Source organism: Symphalangus syndactylus, chromosome 21 (assembly GCF_028878055.3).
Source record: "Symphalangus syndactylus isolate Jambi chromosome 21, NHGRI_mSymSyn1-v2.1_pri, whole genome shotgun sequence".
In the NCBI taxonomy this organism is placed as follows: domain Eukaryota; kingdom Metazoa; phylum Chordata; class Mammalia; order Primates; family Hylobatidae; genus Symphalangus; species Symphalangus syndactylus.
The window spans coordinates 21,731,570-21,756,318 of NC_072443.2; the positions used below are offsets into that span (position 1 = coordinate 21,731,570).

The following is a 24,749-nucleotide window of genomic DNA, read 5'->3' on the forward strand; positions in this document are numbered from 1 at the left end:
TATAATCATGCAATATTAATTAGTCTCCAGTTGTAAGAGATGTATTGGTTTGTAATTCTGTCTTATCTATTCCTTTGACACCTTGAAGCTGGTAAAATTTACTAAAAGATATAGTTGAAGGCAAAATTAGAAATGAAGACAAACTTTATAAAATGGCAGAGAATATCCCAGGCAAAATACATGTTAAGATGAGGGTATGAATTTGTGAAAGGACAAAACAAACTCAAACTGGTCCTGTGTAATGGTTACAAACTTGACCATATATATCCTCTGATTTAAAAATACTACCAGTTTTGTACAGTCTGTATCAGAAGAGCTTGTTAAAGCACTTGTCTTTGAATTCAGGCATCTGTTTGAAGCAGATCACAAAGTGGACATTTCAAATCACAATTCATGTACCGTGTCTGATTTCTATTCCTTTGATAAATTAAATGATCAGTAACAGTATCTGTAACACATTAAGCTCCCTGAAAAAATTATTCCAATGAATTAAAACTCAACAATATGCCTGCATTCTGCATTCAGAAACATTGGTTGAATTTGTTGATTTAGTCAATTGTCTTTTAAAAAGCACTTGAATTTTTTTTTACTTGAGTTTTGCTTCAGAAAAAAAAATCTAATTTTGTAATTATGGAGTTATATAGTTTGTTGTCAAAGTAAATGTTTCTTCATTTCACCTAATTGTCAGAATTTTTTGGACCAATTTTTAGCCCAAGTATTATAATCTGTGGCATACAAAAATCTAAAACACCTACTTGTTTTTATTATTACAAATCTACACTTCACCTTGTATTAATATTTTGTTTTAATATAGAAAAAAAGTAGAAAGAATAAAAGGAAAGAAAGAGAAGAAACAAAAATGAGTTAAATACCCTTATGTGCCAGGTCCTGAGCTACATATTTTTGTGTCAACCTGAGAGCAGATCCAGAATTATTTCCTTCACACCACGCCGTTTCCTAAAAATTAAATCCAAGACTTTTTGGCAATCTAAAGTTATATTAGAATTTAGAGTTAAGTGAAATGCTATGATAAAAATCCTTTGTGGATAAAATTTTAAATAATTAAAGAGATGAAACATTTTCATTTTTGGATTAGGCACTAACCTATGATGGAGAGGTGTTTAATATTAATAAGTGTGACAAAATGAGAGGATAAGAGGATTCTAGGTAAAGGGAACATAAGTGTGAAAGTCCAAGGCAAGGAACTTGGCAAGCTGAAGGAAGAGACAGTGTTCTGTGGCTTGAATATAGTAAGGAAGGAGAGATGAGCCTGAAACAGTGAGCAGAGGAAAGCAAAGTACACCATTTCTCTCCTCTTTCCCACATTTAACAAATATTTATTGCATACCTACATGTATAATGTTTAGCAGTACAGATTCACATTAGGAATGATATTAAAATTTTTAAACAGTATCATATTTGTTTAAATATGCTTAAGATATAATTAACTCATTGAACATTTATTTTCTTTCATGATTATGAATACCTTTATATCTTTCATCAATATCATTTTAACTTTCAGTTATTTTTCTGCAATCTATCATTCAGGAAACTAATCTAGAAAAATTAACTATTTTATACCTCTTACTCTCTTCTTTCCCTTTTTTAAATGCTCAGATCAAGATAAGGCATTTACAAATGTCTTTAACATATTTATAATCACAAAATAATACATTTGATTCATAAATTTTATTTCCCAAAATATTAGTTTGGAATGAATCCAAAACAAAATGTAACACCATTTCAAAAGTTAAAATATCCCAGTCAGCATATGTCCTTGATGAAATGTATTTCTTAAAACAATTATACTCCTGGTATGTCTTTCATTTCATTTAAACATATATGTCATTTGCTAAGTAAATATTTTGCAGGGACAAAAGAGAATTGCAAGTGACTGTACACCTTTCTCTGACCATGTTTGTCTCTCCATGTTGGGTTGTAAGTCCTATTGGGAATATATCTGATGTATCTTTGGCCTCCCTGGAGAAAAGCGCTTTTCCTGACACAGTGCAATCATTCAATACAAATTAGGGAATAAGTGATTTTATGAATGAACGATTTCTTACTCCTTAACTCCTACTTTTTCTTTTTTTAATGGAAAAAAAGTGCTGTGTCCAATAGCCTAACTAGAAAGTGATTTATTGGCTTTTACAATAATGCCAGAGTAGGCATTTTAAAAGGCTCTTTCTTTACAAAGTAGGTAGGTATGTGTAAAGCATACTCTTGATGGTGATTTTGTTCTTACAAAACTTAAGGGAGAATTTCAAGGACTTGCCTTCTCTTCTCTTGTCCAAAAAAAAAAAAAAAATCTGAGCTTGGAGGAGAAAGATGGCTGTCACTCTGGTGTAGTGAGTTTTCTCTGAGAGCAAATTTCAAAGTGCTCTGAGAACGCTATTGTCAGGATCAGAGTCTGGGGCCACTAGCTAGGAGGGAGAATTATTTCTGAGACTTTGGTGCTGAGCCAAGGTACTGAAGGACAACTGCAGTAGTACCATTCCAGCAGCATGCACTGATTTCTTACAGACATAGAAGTAAATCCTATCTAGAGAAAAGCTCTCAAAATATAAGACTCAGACATCACAGATTATGATCAGGCATTAATATCACAATCAAAGACTACTAATTACAGGAAAAAAAATGAGTGAATGAGGAGAAACCATCTGCAACAGATTTAGGATCTCAAGGACTTGTGATGCATTGAATCATACATAAAACAACTATGTTTGAAAAGTTTAAAAAATAATAAATGCAATCAAGAGATTGAGAAAAAGATAAGAAGAATAAGCAGATTGGGGGCAATTAAACTTATAAAATTATATATATAATTATAAGAAAAAAATAGATACAAAATCATATACTATATATATTAATATTTATCAGTATATACTAATAAATGATACTAATAATTACTAATTAAAAGACATTTAAAAAATCTAACAATACTGGACTACATTCTAAGAAAAAGAAAACAGAATAGAGAGAATACAATACTTATATGAATAATGACTGTGAATTTTCTAGAAGCAAGTATAGCATGTTCAAAATAGGAAAAATAAAACATATCTAGAAACTTTATTAGAACTGCATAGTATAAAGGAGATAGAGAAAGGGGACATTTTAAAAATTAGGCATATAGAAGAAATCACTGACAAAAAAACATGACAACCAGACATAAAGCAGGTGTTTTACCACAACAGAAAGTAGACAGTTGAAAATAGTACCCTCACATTTTTCAACCCAGAATGATATATGCCAAACTATTTTTTCAAGAATAAGGGGAAAATATTGGTGTTTAGAGATAAACAAAAAGAGAGAGTTTGTCACTCAAAGACCTACCATAAAGAAATGAGCATAAATAAGAAGGAAAATGATTCCAAAACCATAGTATAAGAAGCAATACGTGAATAAATAAAATAGTAAACATGTACATAAATCTGAAAAAATACCTGTAGAAAATAGTATCTTTCAAAAGAAATAACTCAAATACAAGATAAAATAGCATGCATGAGTCAAAGAATAAGTTGTAAAGGAAATTCAAGTACTTCTAATTGAATAATAATGAAAATATTACATAGCATAGAGTGTGGCATCCAGTATATGCAGGTAATAAATGAACAAGTATGATAAATGCTCTTATTGGAAAATAATGAAGTCAAAAAATTAATGAACTAAGTATCTTACTTAAGAATTTAACAGGGCCAGGTGCTGTGGCTCAAGCCTGTAATCCCAGCACTTTGGCAAGCCAAGGCAGGAGGATCAGCTGAGTTCGGGAGTTTGACACCTGCCTGACCAATATGGAGAAACCCCGTCTCTACTAAAAACACAAAATTGCGGGGCATGGTGGCACATACCTGTAATCCCAGCTACTCAGGAGGCTGAAGCAGGAGAATCGCTTGAACCCAGGAGGTGGAGTTTGCGGTGAGCTGAGATCCTGCCATTACACTCTAGCCTGGGCAACAAGAGCAAAACTCCATCACAACAAACAAACAAACACACAAACAAACAAAACGGAAGGGGTCAGGCATGGTGGCTCACGTCTGTAATCCCAGCACTTTGGGAGGCTGAGGTGGGTGGATCACCTGAGGCCAGGAGTTCGAGACCAGCCTGGCCAACATGGTGGAAACCGCTTCTCCACTAAAAATACAAAAATCAGCCTGGTGTGGTGGCAGGCATCTGTAATCCCAGCTACTTGGGAGTCTGAGGCAGGAGAATGACTTGAACCTGGGAGGCAGAGGTTGCAGTGGGGCGAGATGTTGCCACTACAGTCCAGCCTGGGCGACAGAGTGAGACTCCCTCTCTCACACACACACACAAAAGAAAATAAAAAGAATTTAACAGAAGGAATAAAAAACAGTAAGTCCAGGGAAAGTAGGAGGAAAGAAATCATTACTGTAAGAGCAAAAGTGGGAAAATAAAAAAACAAAGACAAAATAGAGAAAATCAACAAAACCAAAAATTGAAAAAACTGATTGATTACATAAACCTTTAGAAAGATTGATAAAAATTTAGGTTTCTAAATTCAAGAAAGAAGACACTTAGATTATTGAAGTAATTCAAGTTTCTAAAGGCTGAGAAACTTGGAAGCAGCTAGAAATCAACACATGAAATAACCAAAATGGAGACAAGAAACTTCTGTAGATTAAAGTAAAAACTGGGTTGTAATACCAAAAATACCTGATTTTTAGAATACAGAGGAAAAGGAAAGGAAAGGCCTTCTGAAAAATGTCTTTTTGGTTAACTTTACATGCATTTTTCATGGGTCAATTGATCAACACTAAATATTAAGTTTGTTAATCATTTGTTTATTTGTGTATTCATTCACTGCATATGATAGATCTATGTGCCAATTTGGGTATTATAAATATTCATAAATCTCTCATATATCATACTTCAAGTTATAATAATGTCACTCGTTCTGTGAACCCTTTGATATATCATTCCATTCAATAAACTGTTTATCCTTTGATTCTTAAAAAAAAAGTTAAAAATTGATCAAAATAAAAGAAACAAGAAACTAAAAACTAGGAAGAATAATGGAGATACAGTAACAAATATTATAGAGATTGGAAATAGAATGAATTTTCCAAGATCAAATTTATGTAAATTACATGTGAAAACTTACACAAACTACAAAAAACTTCATACATATATTATTTACTAAATATGATTAAAAAGGAAATAGAAAGCTTTCATAATTACTTCACTACTAAATAATTGGAATCAGTGGATAAAAATTGTTCCCAACACTAAGAGCATCTTCCTTAGATGGTTTTTAAGTCATTTTTTCCCCCAACTTTCAAGGAACCCATCTTTTCAAACATATTCAAGCTTTCCTAAGAATGGAGAAAAAAGGAATTTTCTGAAGTGTGTTCCATAAGGCCAGAATAACCTCTTAACTGAATGAGGGCAGTAGGAGAAATAATAACTACAGGTAAATCTTACTCAGAAGCATAGGTACAAAATCCTAAATTAAATGTTAACCAACCAAACCAGCTAAATATAGAAAAAAAGACAGACAAAAAAAATAGGGCCAATCTGGATTTATTTCAGGAATGTATGAGTATTTTAACAGTAGATAATTTATCAGTGTAACTTAACATTCAGCAGATAAAAGGAAAAGTTCCAAATAATCACCTTAATAGATGCAGAAAAGGCATTTGATATATACCATCTATTCTTGGGTATTATTCTCAGAAATCTAGTAATATGAGATAACCTCTTTAACATAATTCAGATCAAGCAAATAGCCTTCTTAGTGAGGAAATATTACACTACTTCTCCCAAAACAGGAACTACATAAAAATGTCCATTCTCATAGTTTCTACTAAATATTAGAGGATCTCGCCATTTCAATGGGATAAAAATAAAATAAAAGCATATATGTTGTTAAAAAAAACCCACATTATTCCAGATGATATGACTCTTTACATAAAAATTTTTCCCGAATGTACATTGAGATTTAAAAAGATTATAGTAAGGTGTCTCGCTCTGCAAATTTAAATGCATTTCTATACATCAGCAGCAAAAGAGAACACATTTTAAAGAAGTTAAATTTACAGTAGCAACTTAATCTGTGAAGTATTTGAGAATAAATCTAAAATAGTTTTCAACATGTACAAAACAATAATAAAACTTTATAGAAAGACATTCAAAACACTCAAATACAGTCCACATTTGTAAATAAGAAAAGCTTATCATAGAAAGATCAGTTTTACCCCAAATGATGTGCAGCTCTAATGTCTAATAAAAATTCTAGCAGATCTTTTTGTGGAAATTGAAAAACTGATTTTAAACTTGATGAGGAAATGAAAAATAGGGAGCCATGAATAACCAGGATACTTTTGATACAAAATAAGCTGAAGTTACATGCCTTGGCAGATACTTTAGAGTTACTCTAAAGTATAGTGCATAACATTGCTGCACAATGAGACAGCAAGACCAATGTATAATAACAGAATGTTCAGAAACAGACTTGCACATGTGCGGACCTTGAACCTATGGCAGAAGTGACACTGCAGATCATTAAAAATGTATGGGCTATTCACTAGGTAATAGGTACTGGGTAATGTACATTGGTAGAAAAAAAAAGAAACTAGATTCCCACCTCATATCATTCACAAATTTAAATCCAAGTGTTCTAAGGACAAAATGTGATGGAAAGAACTTTAAAATTTTTGGAAGGAAAATAGAGAATAATCTCCTTTCTCCTTGCAAGGAAAAGATTTCACAAATGAAATGCATGTTCTTACCTTAAAAGAAAAACTGATAATTTTCATTATAGTCATTTTAAGAATACTCTCTCAAAAAACTTTATTTAGATTGTCAAAAGACAAGACAAACTGGGAGAAGATATTTGCCATGCATACAATTAATAAAGGAGTAGTATCCAAAATACATAAAGAAATCCTGTAAAACTATCAGAAAAAGAACAACAGCCAATCGAAAACCCTATGTAAGATCTGTATGTCAACCTAGGTAAGAAAATATGCTCAACTTCATTAGTAATAGGGAAACTGCAATTCAACAAGAATACTTAAGTATCAAAATATATATGCCCCCAACACTGGAGTACCCAGATTCATAAAACAGGTTTTTAGATACCTCTGAAGAGACTTAAATAATCACCTAATAGTGGGAGATTTCAGTATTAGACTGATCATTGAGGCAGAATACTTGCAAAGATGTTTGAGACGTAAAATCAGCACTTGACGAAATGGACCTAACAGATATCTACAGAGCATCCACTGAACAACATACATTATTCTCAGCTGTACATAGCACATACTCTAAAATCAACCAGAAGTTCAGCCATAAAGCAATTCTTAACAAATTACAATATCAGAAAAGAAAACTCAGTCATATATCCCTGATGAGCATAGATGCAAAATTCCACAACAAAACATTAGCAAAGCAAACAAGTACCACATCAAATAGCTAATCCACCAGTATCTATTAGGCTTTATTCATGGGATGCAAGGTTGGTTCAACATACACAAATCGTTGTGATTCAGTAAACAAAACTAAAAACAAAAACCACATGATCATCTCAGTAGCTGCAGAAAAGGCTTTCAGTAAAATTCAACATCACTTCAAGTTAAGAACACTCAACAAAAAAGGCATTGAAGGAACATACCTGAAAATAAGAAGTGTCATCTATGACAAAACCACAGTCAACACCATAGTGAATGGGCAAAAGCTGGACGCATTTCCCTTGACAACTGGAACAAGACAAGGATGCCTACTCTAACCATGCCTATCCAAAATAGTACTAGAAGTAGTAGCTAGAGTAATCAGGCAAGAGAAAGAAATAAAAGGCATTCAAATAAAAAGAGAGGAAGAAAAACTATCTTCACAGATGATATGATTTTATAGCCAGAAAACCCCATAATCTTTGCCCAAAAGCTCCTAGATCTGATAAAAAATTTCAACAAGTTTCAGTATACAAAATCAACGTGCAAAAATTGGTAGCATTTCTATACATGAATATTGTCCAAGATGAGAGTCAAATCAAGAATAAATTCCATTCACAATAGCCACTAGAAGAATAAAATACCTAAGAATACATCTAACCAGGGAGGTGAAAGATCTCTACAATGATAAATATAAAATGCTGCTCAAAAAAATCACAGACAACACATACAAATGGAAAAACTATTCATGTACATGGATAGAAAGAATTCTTATTAAAATTGCCATACTACCCAAAGCAATCTACATATTCAATGCTATTCCTATCTACCTATGACATTTTTTACAGAATTAGAAAAAACCTTTCTAAAATTAATATGGAACCAAAAAAGAGACCAAATAGCCATAGCTATTCTAATCCTAAGAAAAAAGAACAAAGCTGGAGGCATCACATTACCTGACTTCAAACTATACTACAAGGCTACAATAACCAAAACAGCATTGTACAGAAACAGATACCTAGACTAATGCAACAGGTTAGAGAACCCAGAAATAAAGCCTCACACCTATGGCCATCTGATCTTCTACAAAGTCAACAAAAACAAGTGATGGGGAAAGGACTCGCTATTCAATCAATGATGCAGAAATAACTGGTTAGTCATATGCAGAAGAGTGAAACTGGCCCTCTTCTGTATTAGTCTCTTCTCAGGCTGCTAATGAACACATACTTGAGACTGGGTAATTTATAAAGGAAAGAGGTTTAATGGACTCACAGTCCCACGTGGCTGGTGAGGCCTCACAATAATGGTGGAAGGCGAATGAGGAGCAAAGTTATGTCTTACGTGGCAGCAGTCAAGAGCAAGTTTGTGCTTAGGAACTCCCATTTATAAAACCATCAGATCTCCTGAGACTTATTCAGTACCATGAGAATAGTATGGGGAAACTGTCCCCATGATTAAATTATCTCCATCTAGCCCCATCTTTGACACATGGGGATTATTACATGTTAAGGTGAGATTTTGGTGGGGACACAGCTGAACCATATCTTTTCACCCCTGGCCATTCCCAAATCTCATATCCTCACATATCAAAACTAATCATGCCTTCCCTACAGTCCCCCAAATCTTAACTCATTTTACCATTAACTCAAAGGATAACGATCACAGTCCAAAGTCTCAGCTGAGACAAAGCAAGTCCCTTCCACCTGTGAGCGTGAAAAATCAAAAGCAAATTAGTGGCCACGCTTGGTGGTCACACCTGTAATCCCAGCATTTTGGAAGGCCAAGGCGGGCAGATTACCTGAGGTCAGGAGATCAAGACCAGCCTGGCCAACATGGTGTAACCCCATCTCTACTAAAAATACAAAAAAATTAGCCAGGCATCGTGGTGGGCACCTGTAATCCCAGCTACTTGGGAGGCTGAGGCAGGAGAATCACTTGAACCCAGGAGGCAGAGGTTGCAGTGAGCTGAGACCACGCCATTGCACTCCAGCTTGGGAAACAAGAATGCAACTCCGTCTCAAAAAAAAAAAAAAAAAAAAAAGCAAATTAGTTATTTCCTAGATACAATGGGAGTACAGGTGTTGGGTAAATACACCTGTTCCAAATGGGAGAAATTGGACAAAATGAAGAGGCTACAGGCCAATGCAAGTCCAAAATCGAATGAGGCAGTAATTAAATCTTAAAGCTCCCAAAGAATCTCCTTTGACTCCATGTGTCATATCCAGGTTATACCAATGCAAGAGGTGGGCTCCCATGGCCTTAGGCAGCCCTACCCCTGTGGCTTTGCAGGGTACAGCCCCCTCCTGGCTGCTATCACAGGCTGGCATTGAGTGTGTGTGACTTTTCCAGGTGCATGATGCAAGCTGTCCGTGGATCTGCCATTCGGGTCTGGAGGACAGTGGCCCTCTTCTCACAGCTCCACTAGGCAGTGCCCCAGTGGGGACTCTGTGTGGGGGCTCCAACCCCACATTTCCCTTCCACATTGCCCTAGCAGAGGTTCTTCATGAAGGCTTCATCCCTACAGCACAGCTCTGCCTGGACATCCAGGTGTTTCCATATATCCTCTGAAATATAGGCAGAGGCTCCCAAACCTCTGTGCACCTGCAGGCTCAACACTATGTGAAAGCTTCCAAGGTTTGGGGCTTGCACCCCCACAAAGCCACAACCCAAGCTTGTACATTGGTTCCTTTTAGCCATGGATGGAGTGGCTGGGATGCAGGGCACCAACTCCCTAGGCTGCACACAGCAGATGGGCCCTGGGCCCAGCCATGAAAACGTTCTTTTCTCCTAGGCCTCTGGGCCTGTGATGAGAGGGACTGCCGGGAAGGTCTCTGACATGGCCTGTAGACATTTTCCCCATTGTCTTGGTGATTAACATTGGGCTGTTCATTACTTATGCAAATTTCTGCAGGAGGCTTGACTTTCTTCCCAGAAAATTGTTTTTTCTTTTCTATTGCATTGTCAGGCTGCAAATTTTCCAAACTGTTATGCTCTGCTTCCTCTTGAACACTTTACTGCTTAGAAATTTCTTCTACCAGATACTCTAAATCATCTCTCTCAAGTTCAGAGCTCCACAGATCTCTAGGGCAGGGGCAAAATGCCTCCAGTTTCTTTCTATAGCAAGAGTGACTTTTACGCCAGTTTCCAAGAAGTTCCTCATCTCCATCTAAGACCACTTCAGCCTGGACTTTATGGTCCATATCACCATACATTTTGATCAAAGCCATTCAACAAACCTCTAGGAAGTTCCAAACTTTCTCAAATCTTCCTGTCTTCTGAGCCCTCAAACTTTCCAACCTCTCCCTGTTACCCAGTTCCAAAGTTGCTTCCACATTTTTGAGTATCTTTACACCATCACCCCACTACCCCATACCAATTTACTATATTAGTCTGTTCACATGCTGCTAATAAAAACATAGCCAAGACTGGGTAACTTATGAAGGAAACTTATTAACTCACAGTTCCATATAGCTGGAGAGGCCTCACAATCATGGTGGAAGGCAAAGGAGAACCAAATGTATGTCTTACACAGCAGCAGGCAAGAGCAAGCATGTGCAGGGGAACTCCCATTTATGTAACCATCAAATCTCATGAGACTAATTCACTACCACAAGAACAGTATGGGGCAAACCACCCCCATAATTCAATTATCACCACCTGGCCCTGTCATTGGTATGTGGGGACTATTACTATTCAAGGTGAGATTTGCGTGGGGACACAGCCAAACCATGTCACCTTCTTTATACCATATACAAAAATAAACTCAAAATGAATTAAATACTTAAATATAAAACCAAAAACTATAACATTCCTGGAAGAAAACCTAGGAAATACCATTCTGGACATACACCCTGGCAAAGATTTTATGAGGAAGCCTCCAATAGCAATTGCAACAAAAACATTGTCAAGTGGAACATAATTAAACTAAAGAGCTCCTGCCAAGCAAAAGAAATTATCAACAGAGTAACTAGACAACCTACAGAATGGGAGAATGTATTTGCAAACTGTGCATCCAACAAAGATCTAATGTCTAGTATCTATAAGGAACTTACACAAATTAACAGGCAAAAAGCAACCTCATTAAAAAATGAGCAAAGGACGTGAACAGATACTTCTTAAAAGAAGACATACACATGGCCAAAATTATATAAAACAACATCACTAATCTTTGGGAGAAATGCAAATCAAAGCCACAATGCCATACCATCTCACACCAGTCAGAATGGTTATTATTAAAAAGACAAAAAATAACGGATACTGACGAGGTTGCAGAAAAAGAAACACTTATGCACTGTTGGTGGGAGTGTAATTAAATTAGTTACACCTGTGGAAAGCAGCGTGGCCATTCCTCAAAGAGCTAAAAACAACTACCGTTTGACCCAGCAATCCCATTATTGGGTATATACCCAAAGGAATATAAATAATTCTATTATAAAGATGCATGCTTATGTTCACTGCAGAACCATTCACAATAGCAAAGTCTTAGAATCAATCTAAATGGCCATTAATGGTAGAGTCAGTAAAAAAATTATCATACACATACACCATGCAATACCATGCAGCCATAAAAAAGAATGAGATCATGTCCTTTCCAGGAACATGGTTGCAACTGGAGGCCATCATCCTTCGCAAACTAATGCAGGAACAGAAAACAAAATATTGCATGTTCTCACTTATAAGTGGGAGCTAAATGATGAGAACGCATGGACACGTAGAGGAATAACAGACACTGGGGCCTACTGGAGGGTGGAGAGTGGGAGGAGGAAGAGGGCCAGGAAAAGTGACTAATGGGTACTAGGCTTCATACTTCAGTGATTAAATAATCTGTACAACGAACCCCATGACACAGGTTTACCTGTGTAACAGAACTCACATGTATCCTTAAACTTAAAGTAAAATTAAAAAAAAAATAAGAAAATGTGGTACATATACACCATGGAATATGATGCAGCCATAAAAAATAACAAAACCATGTCCTTTGCAGCAACAGGGATGGAACTCAAGGGCATTATCCTAAGCCAATTAATACAGGAGGAGAAAACCAAATGCTGCACGTTCTCACTTATAAGTGGTAGTTAAATGTTGAGTATGCATGACACAAGGAAGGGAACAATAGACACTGGGGCCTACTCGAGGGTTGAGGGTGGGGAGGGTGCTATCTATGGGGTACTATGCTTATTACCTAGGTGATAAAATAATCTATATCCCAAATCCCTGCAATACACAATTTAACTATGTAAGAAACCTGCACATGTATTTCCTGAACCTAAAATAAAAGTTGGAAAGAAAAAAAATATATGAATAGTGTATATTAGCGAAATGAATGAACAGTTGCTATTGCCCCAAAATGGTAAGCTTTAGAAATATAATTTAGTCCCAGAAGACTACATCTAAGAATATTTGTAGAAACCTCAAAAACATACGAAACTAAACAATATATTATTTATGGACCTTTAAAGATGTGATAACTCTTATTTTTATAAGTAAGGAAATGATAAAATTCATGATAGTAAATATCTCTTTGAAAGAGGGAGGAGACTGGATAGGGAAGGAACACAGAAATACAAGTTAAGGAAACTATTAAATTACTATATTAAAGTACAATATTGCTTATGATATTTCAGAATTTATATCACTTTTGTATGTTTTAAACTAATATTTCACGAAGCTTATATCATGGATCTAGTCTCACTAGATGTTTTACCACTATAGCTACATGGTCAAATTGATATGGAAAATGTAGAATATATTTTTATTTCTAGAGTTTCACAGATCACATGGGCATATTAAATGCTCGGAGAAAGCCTAAACTAAGCAACTACATATTTTATTTAACTGGGTGTTTTCCAAATACATTTTCTCTCAGTGGTGACGAGGAGAGTGTTCTCCCTTTAAGAGAGAGAACGGGCTACAAGGAGGGTCTCCAGCTACCACAGCTTCAAGGTTTCACCTGAAGGTTCACCTGAAAGCCCTCATTCTGCCTGAGATCCGGGTACTAGAACCAGACCTTTCTTGCTGAATACAGAATTGCTCAAAAGAGCAGTCTCCTCTTGGGACTCCTAAACGCCTGGCCAAGACTTTCTCAGGCTTGCAGTGCCATCAGAGTCATTTTCTACCCAATCCTCCTTCTTTAACTCTCTTCTCACAAGCATTGGGCCTGTATTATGGTCTGAAAGAGCTTTCTTGCCTCCTCGCGATTCCTCACCCCTTTGACTTGCACAGGTGTTTCTTTCCATTAATACCTTCTCTTTCAACATCATTTTAGAGTCTGCTCCCGAGAAAACCCAAACTTACACAAGCCATGATTTTTTTTTCCATAACAACACATAATTCTTGGTAATAGTGTTCCAAGGAAACCCTATGGGAAATGATTTAAGCCAAACCTTTTCTGAGTTTCCAAACTTGATTGCTGGCAAGTGAGGAAATTATAGAAACATAAATGTGGGTTTTAGTTCATCCATACTTTCATAGTAAGAAAATATTTTTAAATTATGCATGTATCTTTTTTTCCTTTGAATCCTTTATTCCTTTCCTTCAGAATGAGGGTTATGGAAAATTAATCCCCAGTGGCAGAGTGAATCCCTTAAATTTCTTTCACCAAATAATCTTACCATTCTGATGTGTGTTGTTGTTTATTTCACTGAAGTATGAATTTGAAGCAAGTACTCTAAGGAAGAAAAAATATAACAGTAAATATATTTTGTTCTTTTTTAAATATCACATAGTTTTATTTCTTATCTGTTCTTAATTGGTTTTTATAAGGACCTCAGCCATGAGCCTAGAGATAGAAAAGATAGATGTTTCTTTTCCGCTATAGCATATTCAAAAGTTTAAATGAAGTTTATTCAGAGTCCTTAGTTTTACCAATTATTTTTTCCTTTCTCGGATGTACAAATCTTTAATACACTAAATGCAGCTTCTATAATTTTAAACAAATCCATTCTTCAAACCAAACCAAAGACAGAATAACTTTTATAAAACAGGAGACACTTTAGAGGTATAGTTAGTAGGTACTTGTAATTTTCATGTGTTTGCAGACTCTGCAATGTTGGTGTCAATATATTTTTAATTTCTTCCTGTTTGATAAGTGTACACCATACAGATGCTGCTGTGGATGCAGTATTGGCCCCAGTCAGTCTTTCTACCATGAGAATCTCCTCTAGGCACTGTGGCCCTCCCTGGGCTTACTAAGCCAGACAAACTTCCACAGTGAATGTGATGTTTGCTGAACAACATGGAAATTGGATATAAAACCTTTATTTCTTTTTTAAATTAATTTTTAAATATCATATAGTTTTATTTCTAAATGAAATTAAAGAATGAATAACATTCATATTCAAACTGATGAAAAAATTGGCACAGTAGGTATATTACATTGGGCATTGCTAAATATTCTATGCTTCATGAATAACTTATACCCAGAAACATTTTTGACACCCTCATTCTTTGTAAATTTCAAAGAATATTTAAAGTGATTTAATGAATATGGCAACTACGGAAGAAAATAGATTCAACAAACTAATAAAATGAAAGTTTCTGATTTTAAATTAAATGCCTAGAAGTGATTTTAGGGGACTAAAATCACTAATAATTTTTCCAAGGTGAGCAACTAAAATTTCAAAAAATATAAAATATCTTAAAGTATCATGTATTCACACAATGGTCTTCTTAGATGACAGATACCTCTGCTAGGTACTATAGATTTTTATTGGAATAAGCCTCAAATCCTGGAACCTGAAAAAATACCCTACATTGGAATTCATTTTCAAGTACTTATGATTAGAATGTATTTAGCTTCAAAACTATAATTTGATTTTCATTCAAAATAGTTAAATAATTCTTTTGGATGGGCATTTGCAAATCAAGAAGACTAAATTCATTAATGAGATAAACTTTAAATGAACCACTTTTTATAAAGTATTCATATTGGGTAATTTTTGTAATGCATTTGTCTTAATGCTTTCAAAATGTCCTTTCTCAGACCTCTTGTAAGGGAGGCTGAGTTAACAACCTATTATTATGTACTCCTTACTGAGCTGTTAATAGCTTTACAGTCTCTCAAAGAATACACCTGCTGCTCATAAAAACATTTATGTTGCTACAGAATTTGGCTGTGTTTTAATATCATGTATTTGCAGTGACCTTGTAGAATCCGTACTGATTCCATATTTTTAGGGAAAAAACAATAATAAAGAACATTGTCCATTTATTTTAGCATATTAATGGAAAATTATAAAATAATTTGATTAATGTATGAGTTCTAATATTTGAAAAGTTGGTTTTCAATAATGCTTTTAAATTTCTTGGTAATTTTTTACACTATTTGAGATTGTTTCTATTTTCATTTTTGAAAGTTTGTTATCTCAATTTATATATGTTGAAAAAGGTTTATTTTCACATATGTGTATATTTTAATTAGAAACTGATGGCTTAAATTCTATTAGAAATATCAACATCTCCACAGAATAATTGAAAAAAGCAAAAATTGAAATTAATGTAGACCTTTCAAAAACTTTAAGTAAAAAAACATAAGTCTATAATGAGAAAATGTAAAATTTTAGTTAAGGCAGTATTCTAAAGTTTTTCATGGTTGAATACAGTATAAATTAATTGTTTTTGGCTAAGTTTCAGTTGGCAAAGGCAAATTGTTCCCCAAACCTGTGTTTGATCCTTCCATTTCACACAAGGACATTTAAAGAAGGCAATCAATGCAATAATTATTTCCATATATCCCTTGATTCTTGTGATTTTATGGATAAACCACAGCAGGTGGATGAAATATTTCCATCCTATCTAATTTAGTAATGCCTGAATATATGTAGCTATTACAACTCCTGTTTTCCACAACTCCTTGGTAATTTTCCTCCTATTTATTGAATTATGCATCATAGCATTTTTCTTTCTCATGTTTAACAAGTTTATACTTTTAAAAGACCACCAGATAGTTCTTTTTGTATTTTAAAAAGACCACCAGATGGACTTAATTCAATTGTTGGTTAGCACAGGAATGAATGGTTTTATTGCTGTCCACCTTCAACATGGCAAACAGATAGAGGTACCTGCCAGATATATAGTCCTTTTAAGCTCCTAAAACATGCAATAATCAATGATTATTCCAAATCACTATTTTTTACTTAAATGTCAAAATGGTTTCATTGTACCTATGAGGGCTACATTAACAACTAATCAACTGGTCTCATCTACAGAAACAGGCAACTGACTTAAGACTCAAGTTACTAGCTGTATAAAGATACCTCAAGACATTGATGTTATTCCCACATAGAGATCTCAACTGCCCACTTAATTACATAAAGTGCCAGACCCCTGGGAATTTTGCTGACTTATCCTACTAATTTTCTTGACATGGAATTAAAAGGTGCTGTTGTTCTGGGAGATGAATTTACTAAATAACAAATGCAGTTCCATCCACTAACTCAAGGCATAGTTTATTATTAAAATATTACTTCTTACTCAAAGTGACAAATGTTTCCAGCAACAACACAAATATCTATTTAATTACGTTCACAACAGCATTGATAATCATTCTAACATTTAATGAGGATGGCCCAGCTTAGAAATCACTTCACATGCATTAACGTTCGACCCATTACAATATTGTGAGGTGGATAAAACTGAGGTTTTATGTTACTTTTTAACAAAGCATGCTGTGACTCAGTAATAAAATGAAGGGCTTATGTTCACCTGTCTTGTAAGTCACAGAAAGAAGCACTGTTTCTTCAAATTCCAATCCAGTGCTTTTATTAATAAAGTATATTAGTCTGTTCTCATACTGCTATGAAGATACTACCCAAGACTGGGTAATTTATAAAGGAATGAGGTTTAATTGACTCACAGTTCCACATGGCTTGGGAGGCCTCAGGAAACTTACAATCATGGTGTAAGGCAAAGAAGAAGCAAGGACCTTCTTCCCATGGTGGGAAGAGAGAGAAGAGCCAGGAGCGAAGGGGTAAGAGCCCCTTATAAAACCACCGTATGTCGTCAGAACACACTCACTATCACGAGAACAGCATGTGGGAAACCACCCCCATGACCCAATCACCTCCCACTGGGTTTCTTCCTTGACATGTGGGGATTATAGGGATTACAACTTGGAGATGAGATTTGGGTGGGGCCACAGAGCCAAACCACATCATAAAGTCATTCAGTTTGTAATATAGAGGATCCTGTTGCAAACTATAAAAGAATTAGAAATCTCAGTTTAAAGCACTGCGAAGCTCATAGTCTTTTCATCTACAGCGTAGATATCCTCCTAAACTCAGTATGGTGGTAAAAACTGAAATGGAAATGCAAATAAGGAAAACTGGTTTGGCCTGTTCTCTACAGTTTGCCTGTTCTCTGTAGTTTGCCTTCATAGATGAGCACAGATATGTAAGTTAATTGTTGTGATAAAAGAAATAACAGTTTCATTCTTCCTAATGAGCCTCTTACCTTACATAGTAAAAAGAGAAGTGAATATGTGTCTTGAGGTCATTAGTGTTGTTTGATGAAGACTCAAAATCTCATGAAATACTAACAAAATATAATCTTTTTAAACCTTAATTTTTTTTGGACATAGGCAAATCTCATTTTAATTGCAAAAGACTTCATTTACAGCACAGTCAATAATGAACCAACAGGAGAGTTGCTGACTTTGGAACATATAAATATATAAAAATCCCTTGCAATTCAGGTAGTCGAGATAATAAGGGCATACAAGGAAAGCAATCCTCATTTTTCTGAAAAGTTTTACATTTTAAAAGGTGACTAGGCATACTTGGAAGTTCAAAGCAGTGCGATGTACCTTGCAGGGAAAGAAGGAGGAAAAACCCTTTTCCATGTTGTTAGACAAATATATATCAAATATATCCCAATTCCATTTGTCAAAGTCAGTTGGATGACCTCCTTGAACCAGGCTAGGGCAGAACACTTAGTAAAAGTGGGCCCTGGGTGGGAATGCGAATCCAGGAGAAGAAGAGCACCAGATCCCCTGCAGTACCAAACACATCCGTTCCACCCTCTAACACAGAAGAGGCACGTCGCCCCATGTCCCTGGACACGGGATACATGAGAACAGTCATCAGATGGTTACTACCCCCATGGCTTGGTGCTTTCTAATGGTGTTAATTCAGGCCACGGAGAAAATCCTTTACCACGAAACACCTTAAATTTTTATGTTAAACTAAGTACTTTGAATTTCAGAGGTTCTTATACTATGATTAGAATTATGATGTATTTCCGTATATAGAATCCATATTATTATTTCTTACATCTGTACTTCTCAATATATTACCCAAACAGAAAATATAAAATCTAACATAGGTAATATGTAAATTACTTAGTGCCATTTAGCTGTATTGCAATACCTCACATTGGAAGCTGCATTGTGTAATAAGTAACAGCATAGAATTTAGAACTAGACTTCCTAGGTTCAAATCCAAGCCCTACCAGTAATTTATTGAGTGATCTTGTCATCTGTAAGACTTAATTCATATAGTAGCTTTGAGAATTTTCTTGGTTTTGAGAGTTCTTCATGCCTACAACATAGTAAGCAGTATGAAAGTGTTCACATTAAAAAAAGAAGTTAACTGCAGTATGTCCTGTTTATACTTTCAATTGATTTATTTGGACTAATTTGACATGTCATTTCAGGCTAAAAAGTCATACATCCTTCCAAAGAACCAGATAATTGTAGTGTTTATTTTGATTAAGTTTTGTGTGTGAAGGCAAAATAACATCAGCCAATCTAGTGACAAAAAAATAGGATCAGTGAACTGTTCCGTATTAGAATTGAGGACTGTGAAATGCAGATTAATGTTTAATCTTGTTCCAGGTATCTATTATTGCATAATTTTTAAGCCAAAATGTAGTAGCTTAAAAATTATAATTCATAAATGTTGTATCTAATGAATCTATTAGTCAGGTATTCAAACAGGACAGACCAGAGGCAGCTCATCTCTGCTTCACAATCTGGACCTCAACTGGGATGGTAAAACAATGGCTGGTGGCTGGAACACCTGCAGAATGGCTAGGCATCATCTCATCATACTCTTTCTCTCTCTCTCACCTCTCTTTCTTGCCCTCCTTCCCACCCTCCCTACCCCTTATCCTTGCCATCTCTGTCTTTCTAAGGCTCCTCCTCCACATGATTATCTTGGGCTTCCACATAGCGTGGCAGTCTCAGACCAGCCACACATCTTAGATTGCCATACAGAGCTCCAAGACAAAAGTTTAAACTGCCAATTTCCTTTGAGGCTGGGCCAGGAACTGGCAGCTCATCACTTCTACCCTACTTGATTGGTCAAATCAGTCATAGACTAGATCAGATTCAAGGAAAGGGAGAACAGATTTGACTTTTCAATGAGAAGAATGTAATAGAATTTACAACCATCTTTATTTTACCATACTGCTTGATTTTAGGCCTTCATAATGTTACATTATTTGCTTTGCTTTTCATTTGTAATAATTTAAAAATATATGTTTTCAGTACTGGGTCAAAACAAATTTATTAATTTTGAATATGCATGACATCCTAAAAACTTGAAGTCTACTTAGTAGTTGTATTTGTATCTGGAAATATTATAGGGTAAAAAATAGTTAATTCATAAAAGCAAATCAAAAGGAGAGAGAAAAAATAAAGAACAAACTTGTGGAAAGAAAACTTCCACAAATGAGTTTTTTCAGTTATTTGAATCTGGACTATACATTGAGTTGAGCCAGTGTATTTACAGCAATCAATATGTACAGATGAAATTATCCAACTTTGAAAATGAGATTTCTGCCTGACCAAGGAAATAGCATCCATTACTCGCCCCCAGACCCCTAAATACATACTCCATGAATATTTAACACGGGCAACATGTCTGACCTCTGCAGAACAGGGCCCTTCACTGCCGTGGAGTTATCTTTTATTCTAAATTTAACTTATGGCTTCATCATAGGTATTTTTCTTTCTTTCCAATTTGATTTTAAAACCAGCTTAGGTTTATGAGTAGATAAATTTTTTCACTCTTTGATAACAATGCAGATTAACATAATGTTTCTTTAAAATGACCTTGCTTTGCCTTGAGTTACTCTACTCACGTTTAAAACTATCTGCAGATATTTTCACATTCAAATGTTTAATTTTAAACACCTTATTAGAACTACAAAAACCTTTTGTGTGTGAAGGTGTGGCCTTCAGGAAGCTGTCAATTATTACAATGTATTTATTAGTATCATCTTACTTATAGTCGCTCAGTGATGAGATATTTAGTTCCCAGTTATAGTATCTTGACAAGCCTATATTTTATGTTATTTTATTATAAATATTGAGGCATACATTTGATATCTTCTGAGGAAATTCAAAATCAGTGATGAAGTTAGATCATTATTTGAAAATATTGGGTTATTTAGAGCATAATAAGATAATTTTCAAGTCAAGACTATATAACTTACTTATAAAGAAGGTTAAAATCTTTATTTTGGGGAGGAGAAACTGGATTTCTTGAATCCTTTGTAGCTTTGTAAATCAATATTAACAGATATCTGCTTTAGTTTTTGAACAAAACAAATATATCGGCATCAGATCACAATTAAGGCTCACAAACAAATATAAAAAAAATTTAAAGTTCCACCATGGTGACAAAATACATTTAAATTGGAAAAAATGAAAAATAAATAATTACAAATTGTTTTTTCCCCTCTCCTAAATGAGGGTAAGGAATTCTCATGCTTATATATTTAAATGAATTTCTGCTGCATTTTCAATGCAACAGGCAGCTCTTATATTACTGTTTTGTAGCTGATTTGGACAAATGTGTGACTTTACATATATTCACAAATGATACTGTTTTTCAGTGAAGACATTCTTGCAAAATAATTTTTCATGTTTTACAGGCAATTTCACTCTAGTGAAAATTTATCCTTCTTAGCTTTCTTATTTACTTTAATTCTGTTGGAAACTCTAGCAACCAAAAGACAGTTTCGGATGCCAGTCAACCAGCATTTGCTCTCTGGTAATTTTGTCTTCAAAGACTTTTTATCTGCATCTGCTACCTTTTATTACTCTTAATCTATCCTATAATCCAACTAGCACTACTGTAAAAAAAAATCCAATGGACTATAGTTCTTAGATAAATTTTATTGTGTATGATTAAGAGATACAACAAGTATGTTCAACCCGTGGCCCACATGTGGCCCAGGACAGCTTTGAATGCAGCCCAATACAAATTTGTAAACTTTCTTAAACATTATGAGATTTTTTTTTTTTTTTTGCGATTTTTCTTTTTTTTAGCTCATCAGCTATCATTAGTGTTGGTGTATTTTTTATGCGGCCCAAGACAATTCTTCTTCACCCAGTGTGGCCAGGGAAGCCAAAAGATTGGGCACCCCTGGTATACAACGTGATGTTATGGAATACGCATGATTTTAGAAAGTTACTATAGTGAAGCAAATTAAAATATCCATCATCTAGATTTTTCTTTTTGAAATATATATTATTTCCCCCACTTTTGTTGTTTTTCAATCCGCATCCCAAAATTAGATATAATTAATCAAAGGACCATGCACGTGTTGCCTTTCTACTTTTCTGCCACTCCATTCTGCCATGTCGTTATAATGATTTCACTTTGAAAATGTTCAGTTTGACATTTAGAATAGCATTTATATTTGAATAAATCAACATATGTGTATTAATGTTTCCAAAGATACTTAGCGTGTTATTTTCTCTCAGTGGCATTTGTTGCTAAGTTATGCTAACTTTTATCATCAAAGTTGTTTTTATCTAGCATTTATGTGGCTGTTTTAATACTTGACCTAAACTACTGACATCAGCAGGAATTTGTAAACTCTTCTAAAAATACTTAAACTAAATGTAGTACTCAATTTTTTGGTTGTTATTTTTGTTTTTGTAGAAACGGAGTCTCACTATATTGCCAAGGCTGGTCTCAAACTCCTGGCCTCAAGTGATTCTTCCGACTCTACCTCCCAAGGTGCTGGGATTACAGGTGTGAGCCACCACACCCAGCCTCAAATTTTCTTATAATGAATATATGTTTTCCTCTTCATTTTCTCCCTTTCAAGTCATTTTATCTATCCTCAGTACTCCAATAAATATGTATTCTTTAAATGTTTTGCTCTCTGCTATTTATATTTCTGAGTTTTTGCTATCTGTATATTGTTATTACCAAATTTGTACATGATTTTAAAATTCTGGTAGATGACCTAAAACTTTAAGAATGAATGGCAAATTTAAAGTTGTTGTTTGACGATGATATACTTTTAACAAATACTATTAAGAAATGTTGGAATGAAGGCACTTTCTTCAGGGCCAAGTATCAAACTTTAAACTCTTAATTTTTAGTTGAACATCATCATAAATATTTATAGAGTGGTAAAGCACAGAAGAAAAATCTGTATCTCATCTATCTACAGGTAGGCTACATGAAGACAGATGGGAAAGTTAAAACTGAATAAATATCAAGAATATGTATTAAAAGATATTTCAGCACAAATCTTAGTTTCTGTGTAGCATAGTGTTTTGTAAAATATTTTTGGCAAGTAAAATCTTGGACATTCTCCACAATGTTCTTAAGAAAAGCATGCTATACTGACATAATATTATTACATTTAGGTTGTAGAAGCACTATATGCTAGCAAAAGTAATTTTTCTCATCTCCCATTTGAATTGTCATTAATGTATGCCAACAAATTTTAAATTGCTCTAATAATATTTAAGAATCTAAAAGCTAAAGTTATGGAGCAATTAATTCATTTTTTAATTCAATCAATTGGACAATATATCATGACAGCCTACAATATGCTAGGCATACTGTATTAAGCAGTTGGAATATAAAGGTTAAAAAGTAAGTAAACACAACATTTTTAAAGACTTGTCACAGCATCTGCAAGATGACCTTAAGGCACAAGCCTATCATTGCCCTGGAATAAATGCACCACCTAGTGATAGTTACTCTTAAAAGAAAGAAACAATGCTACATTACACACCTGCTGGATCCTGTAAAACAGTTTTACATATTATTTTGGTTTATCTTACAACAAGCTTGACCCTTTGATATAGGTATAACCTTTCCAATTTTCATAGATGAACTGACTACAACTAGGACTCTATTGGTCTCATTCTAGCACCAGTATTTTCAAAATATCACACTTTAATAATTAGGCCATTTTCTCTAATAGTAAATATCACCACTATTTCAAGCAGTTCGTTATCTATATATGTTATCCATTTTATTAAAATTAATTATGAATGTTTAATTCCAGATCAATATTCCTCTATCATCAGTGTACTTCTGTGCCTTCTCCTACTACTGTTCAATATTTAATGTTCAGGAATGCATTAAATATTCATTTTAGGTGAAACAAGGTACACATTGGTAGAAATATATGAAAATAGTCATGAATGCATTTCAAAGTGATTTGGGGTTATCTGTAATTTTGTATTACTGGGAGTAATCAAGAGTTGATTGTAGTAAATTATAGTAGTAGAATACTTAATGATACGTCTCCAGAAATGCATTCAAAAAGTAGTTGTGTACATGGAATAACTACTTCTACATTTTTCTTACTTATATATATTTTGCAATTTTGCCACAACAGTGGCTAATTTTTACCTAAGAAAAACATTTTAGAGCACCCTACCTACTAGCTTAAACCACCAAGGAACTTCTTAACCCTTTCTACTCACCCTCCATCATTAGAAATTTCTTCTTGTGCATTTTAATGAATGTGAGAAAAGAAAACAACTCTCTTAGTTGCCAACGACAGAACCCAGCTGCCACTACTATTTAATGTTGTCACAATGCAGAATCCAAGGCAGAGTGGAACTTCCCAGCCTCAGAAAGGCAGAAACCAGGAAAGCTAAGATTATTCAACTTTAGTGACGTTTCTTCGTCATGAGTTCAGTGAAGTTTCTCATCATGGGTTCAATTACTTAGGAAAAGAATTCTATAGTTATTCTAGCTTGTTCTTGTTTCTGGGACAAGCCCCATCTTACGTTACTGGTAGATTATAGTTAGATCTGGTTATAGAAGAATCAGTGTGAGCTGAAAGCTATCCTAATGTGTGTCCCTATGTCAAAGCAGCAATTTTAGTAGTTCAGTTCCCAATGATATGTGACCAGAGCTGCAGTAGGTACACCTTATGTTAAATGATTTAGCGATTCCTTTGTGGATATCAATCAATTGACATTACTAAATACTGACTATGCATCCAGCACTCCTTTGTTTCATTTTGTTTTGTTTTGTTTTTTGAGGGAAACGTAAACTACATTTTTCAGGAAATTGCAGCCCACTTGAGGATATATATGGATGCACATTCAGTAAGTAGAGGACGGTACCAAAT

At 34.6% G+C, this 24,749-nt stretch overlaps 1 protein-coding gene and 1 long non-coding RNA gene across 5 annotated transcripts in view; one reads left to right on the forward strand and one right to left on the reverse strand.

The window, feature by feature from the left end:
- The window catches only part of EPHA6 (EPH receptor A6), a 951,077-nt gene that overhangs the window by 616,881 nt on the left and 309,447 nt on the right, over positions 1-24,749 (forward strand). The window lies entirely within an intron of this gene.
- Positions 1,733-24,203, reverse strand: LOC134735472 (uncharacterized). Its single transcript, XR_010118615.1, has 3 exons — positions 24,094-24,203; positions 14,021-14,076; positions 1,733-3,949 (listed from the first exon to the last, which is right to left on the reverse strand). It is a non-coding gene; the product is annotated as an uncharacterized lncRNA (long non-coding RNA).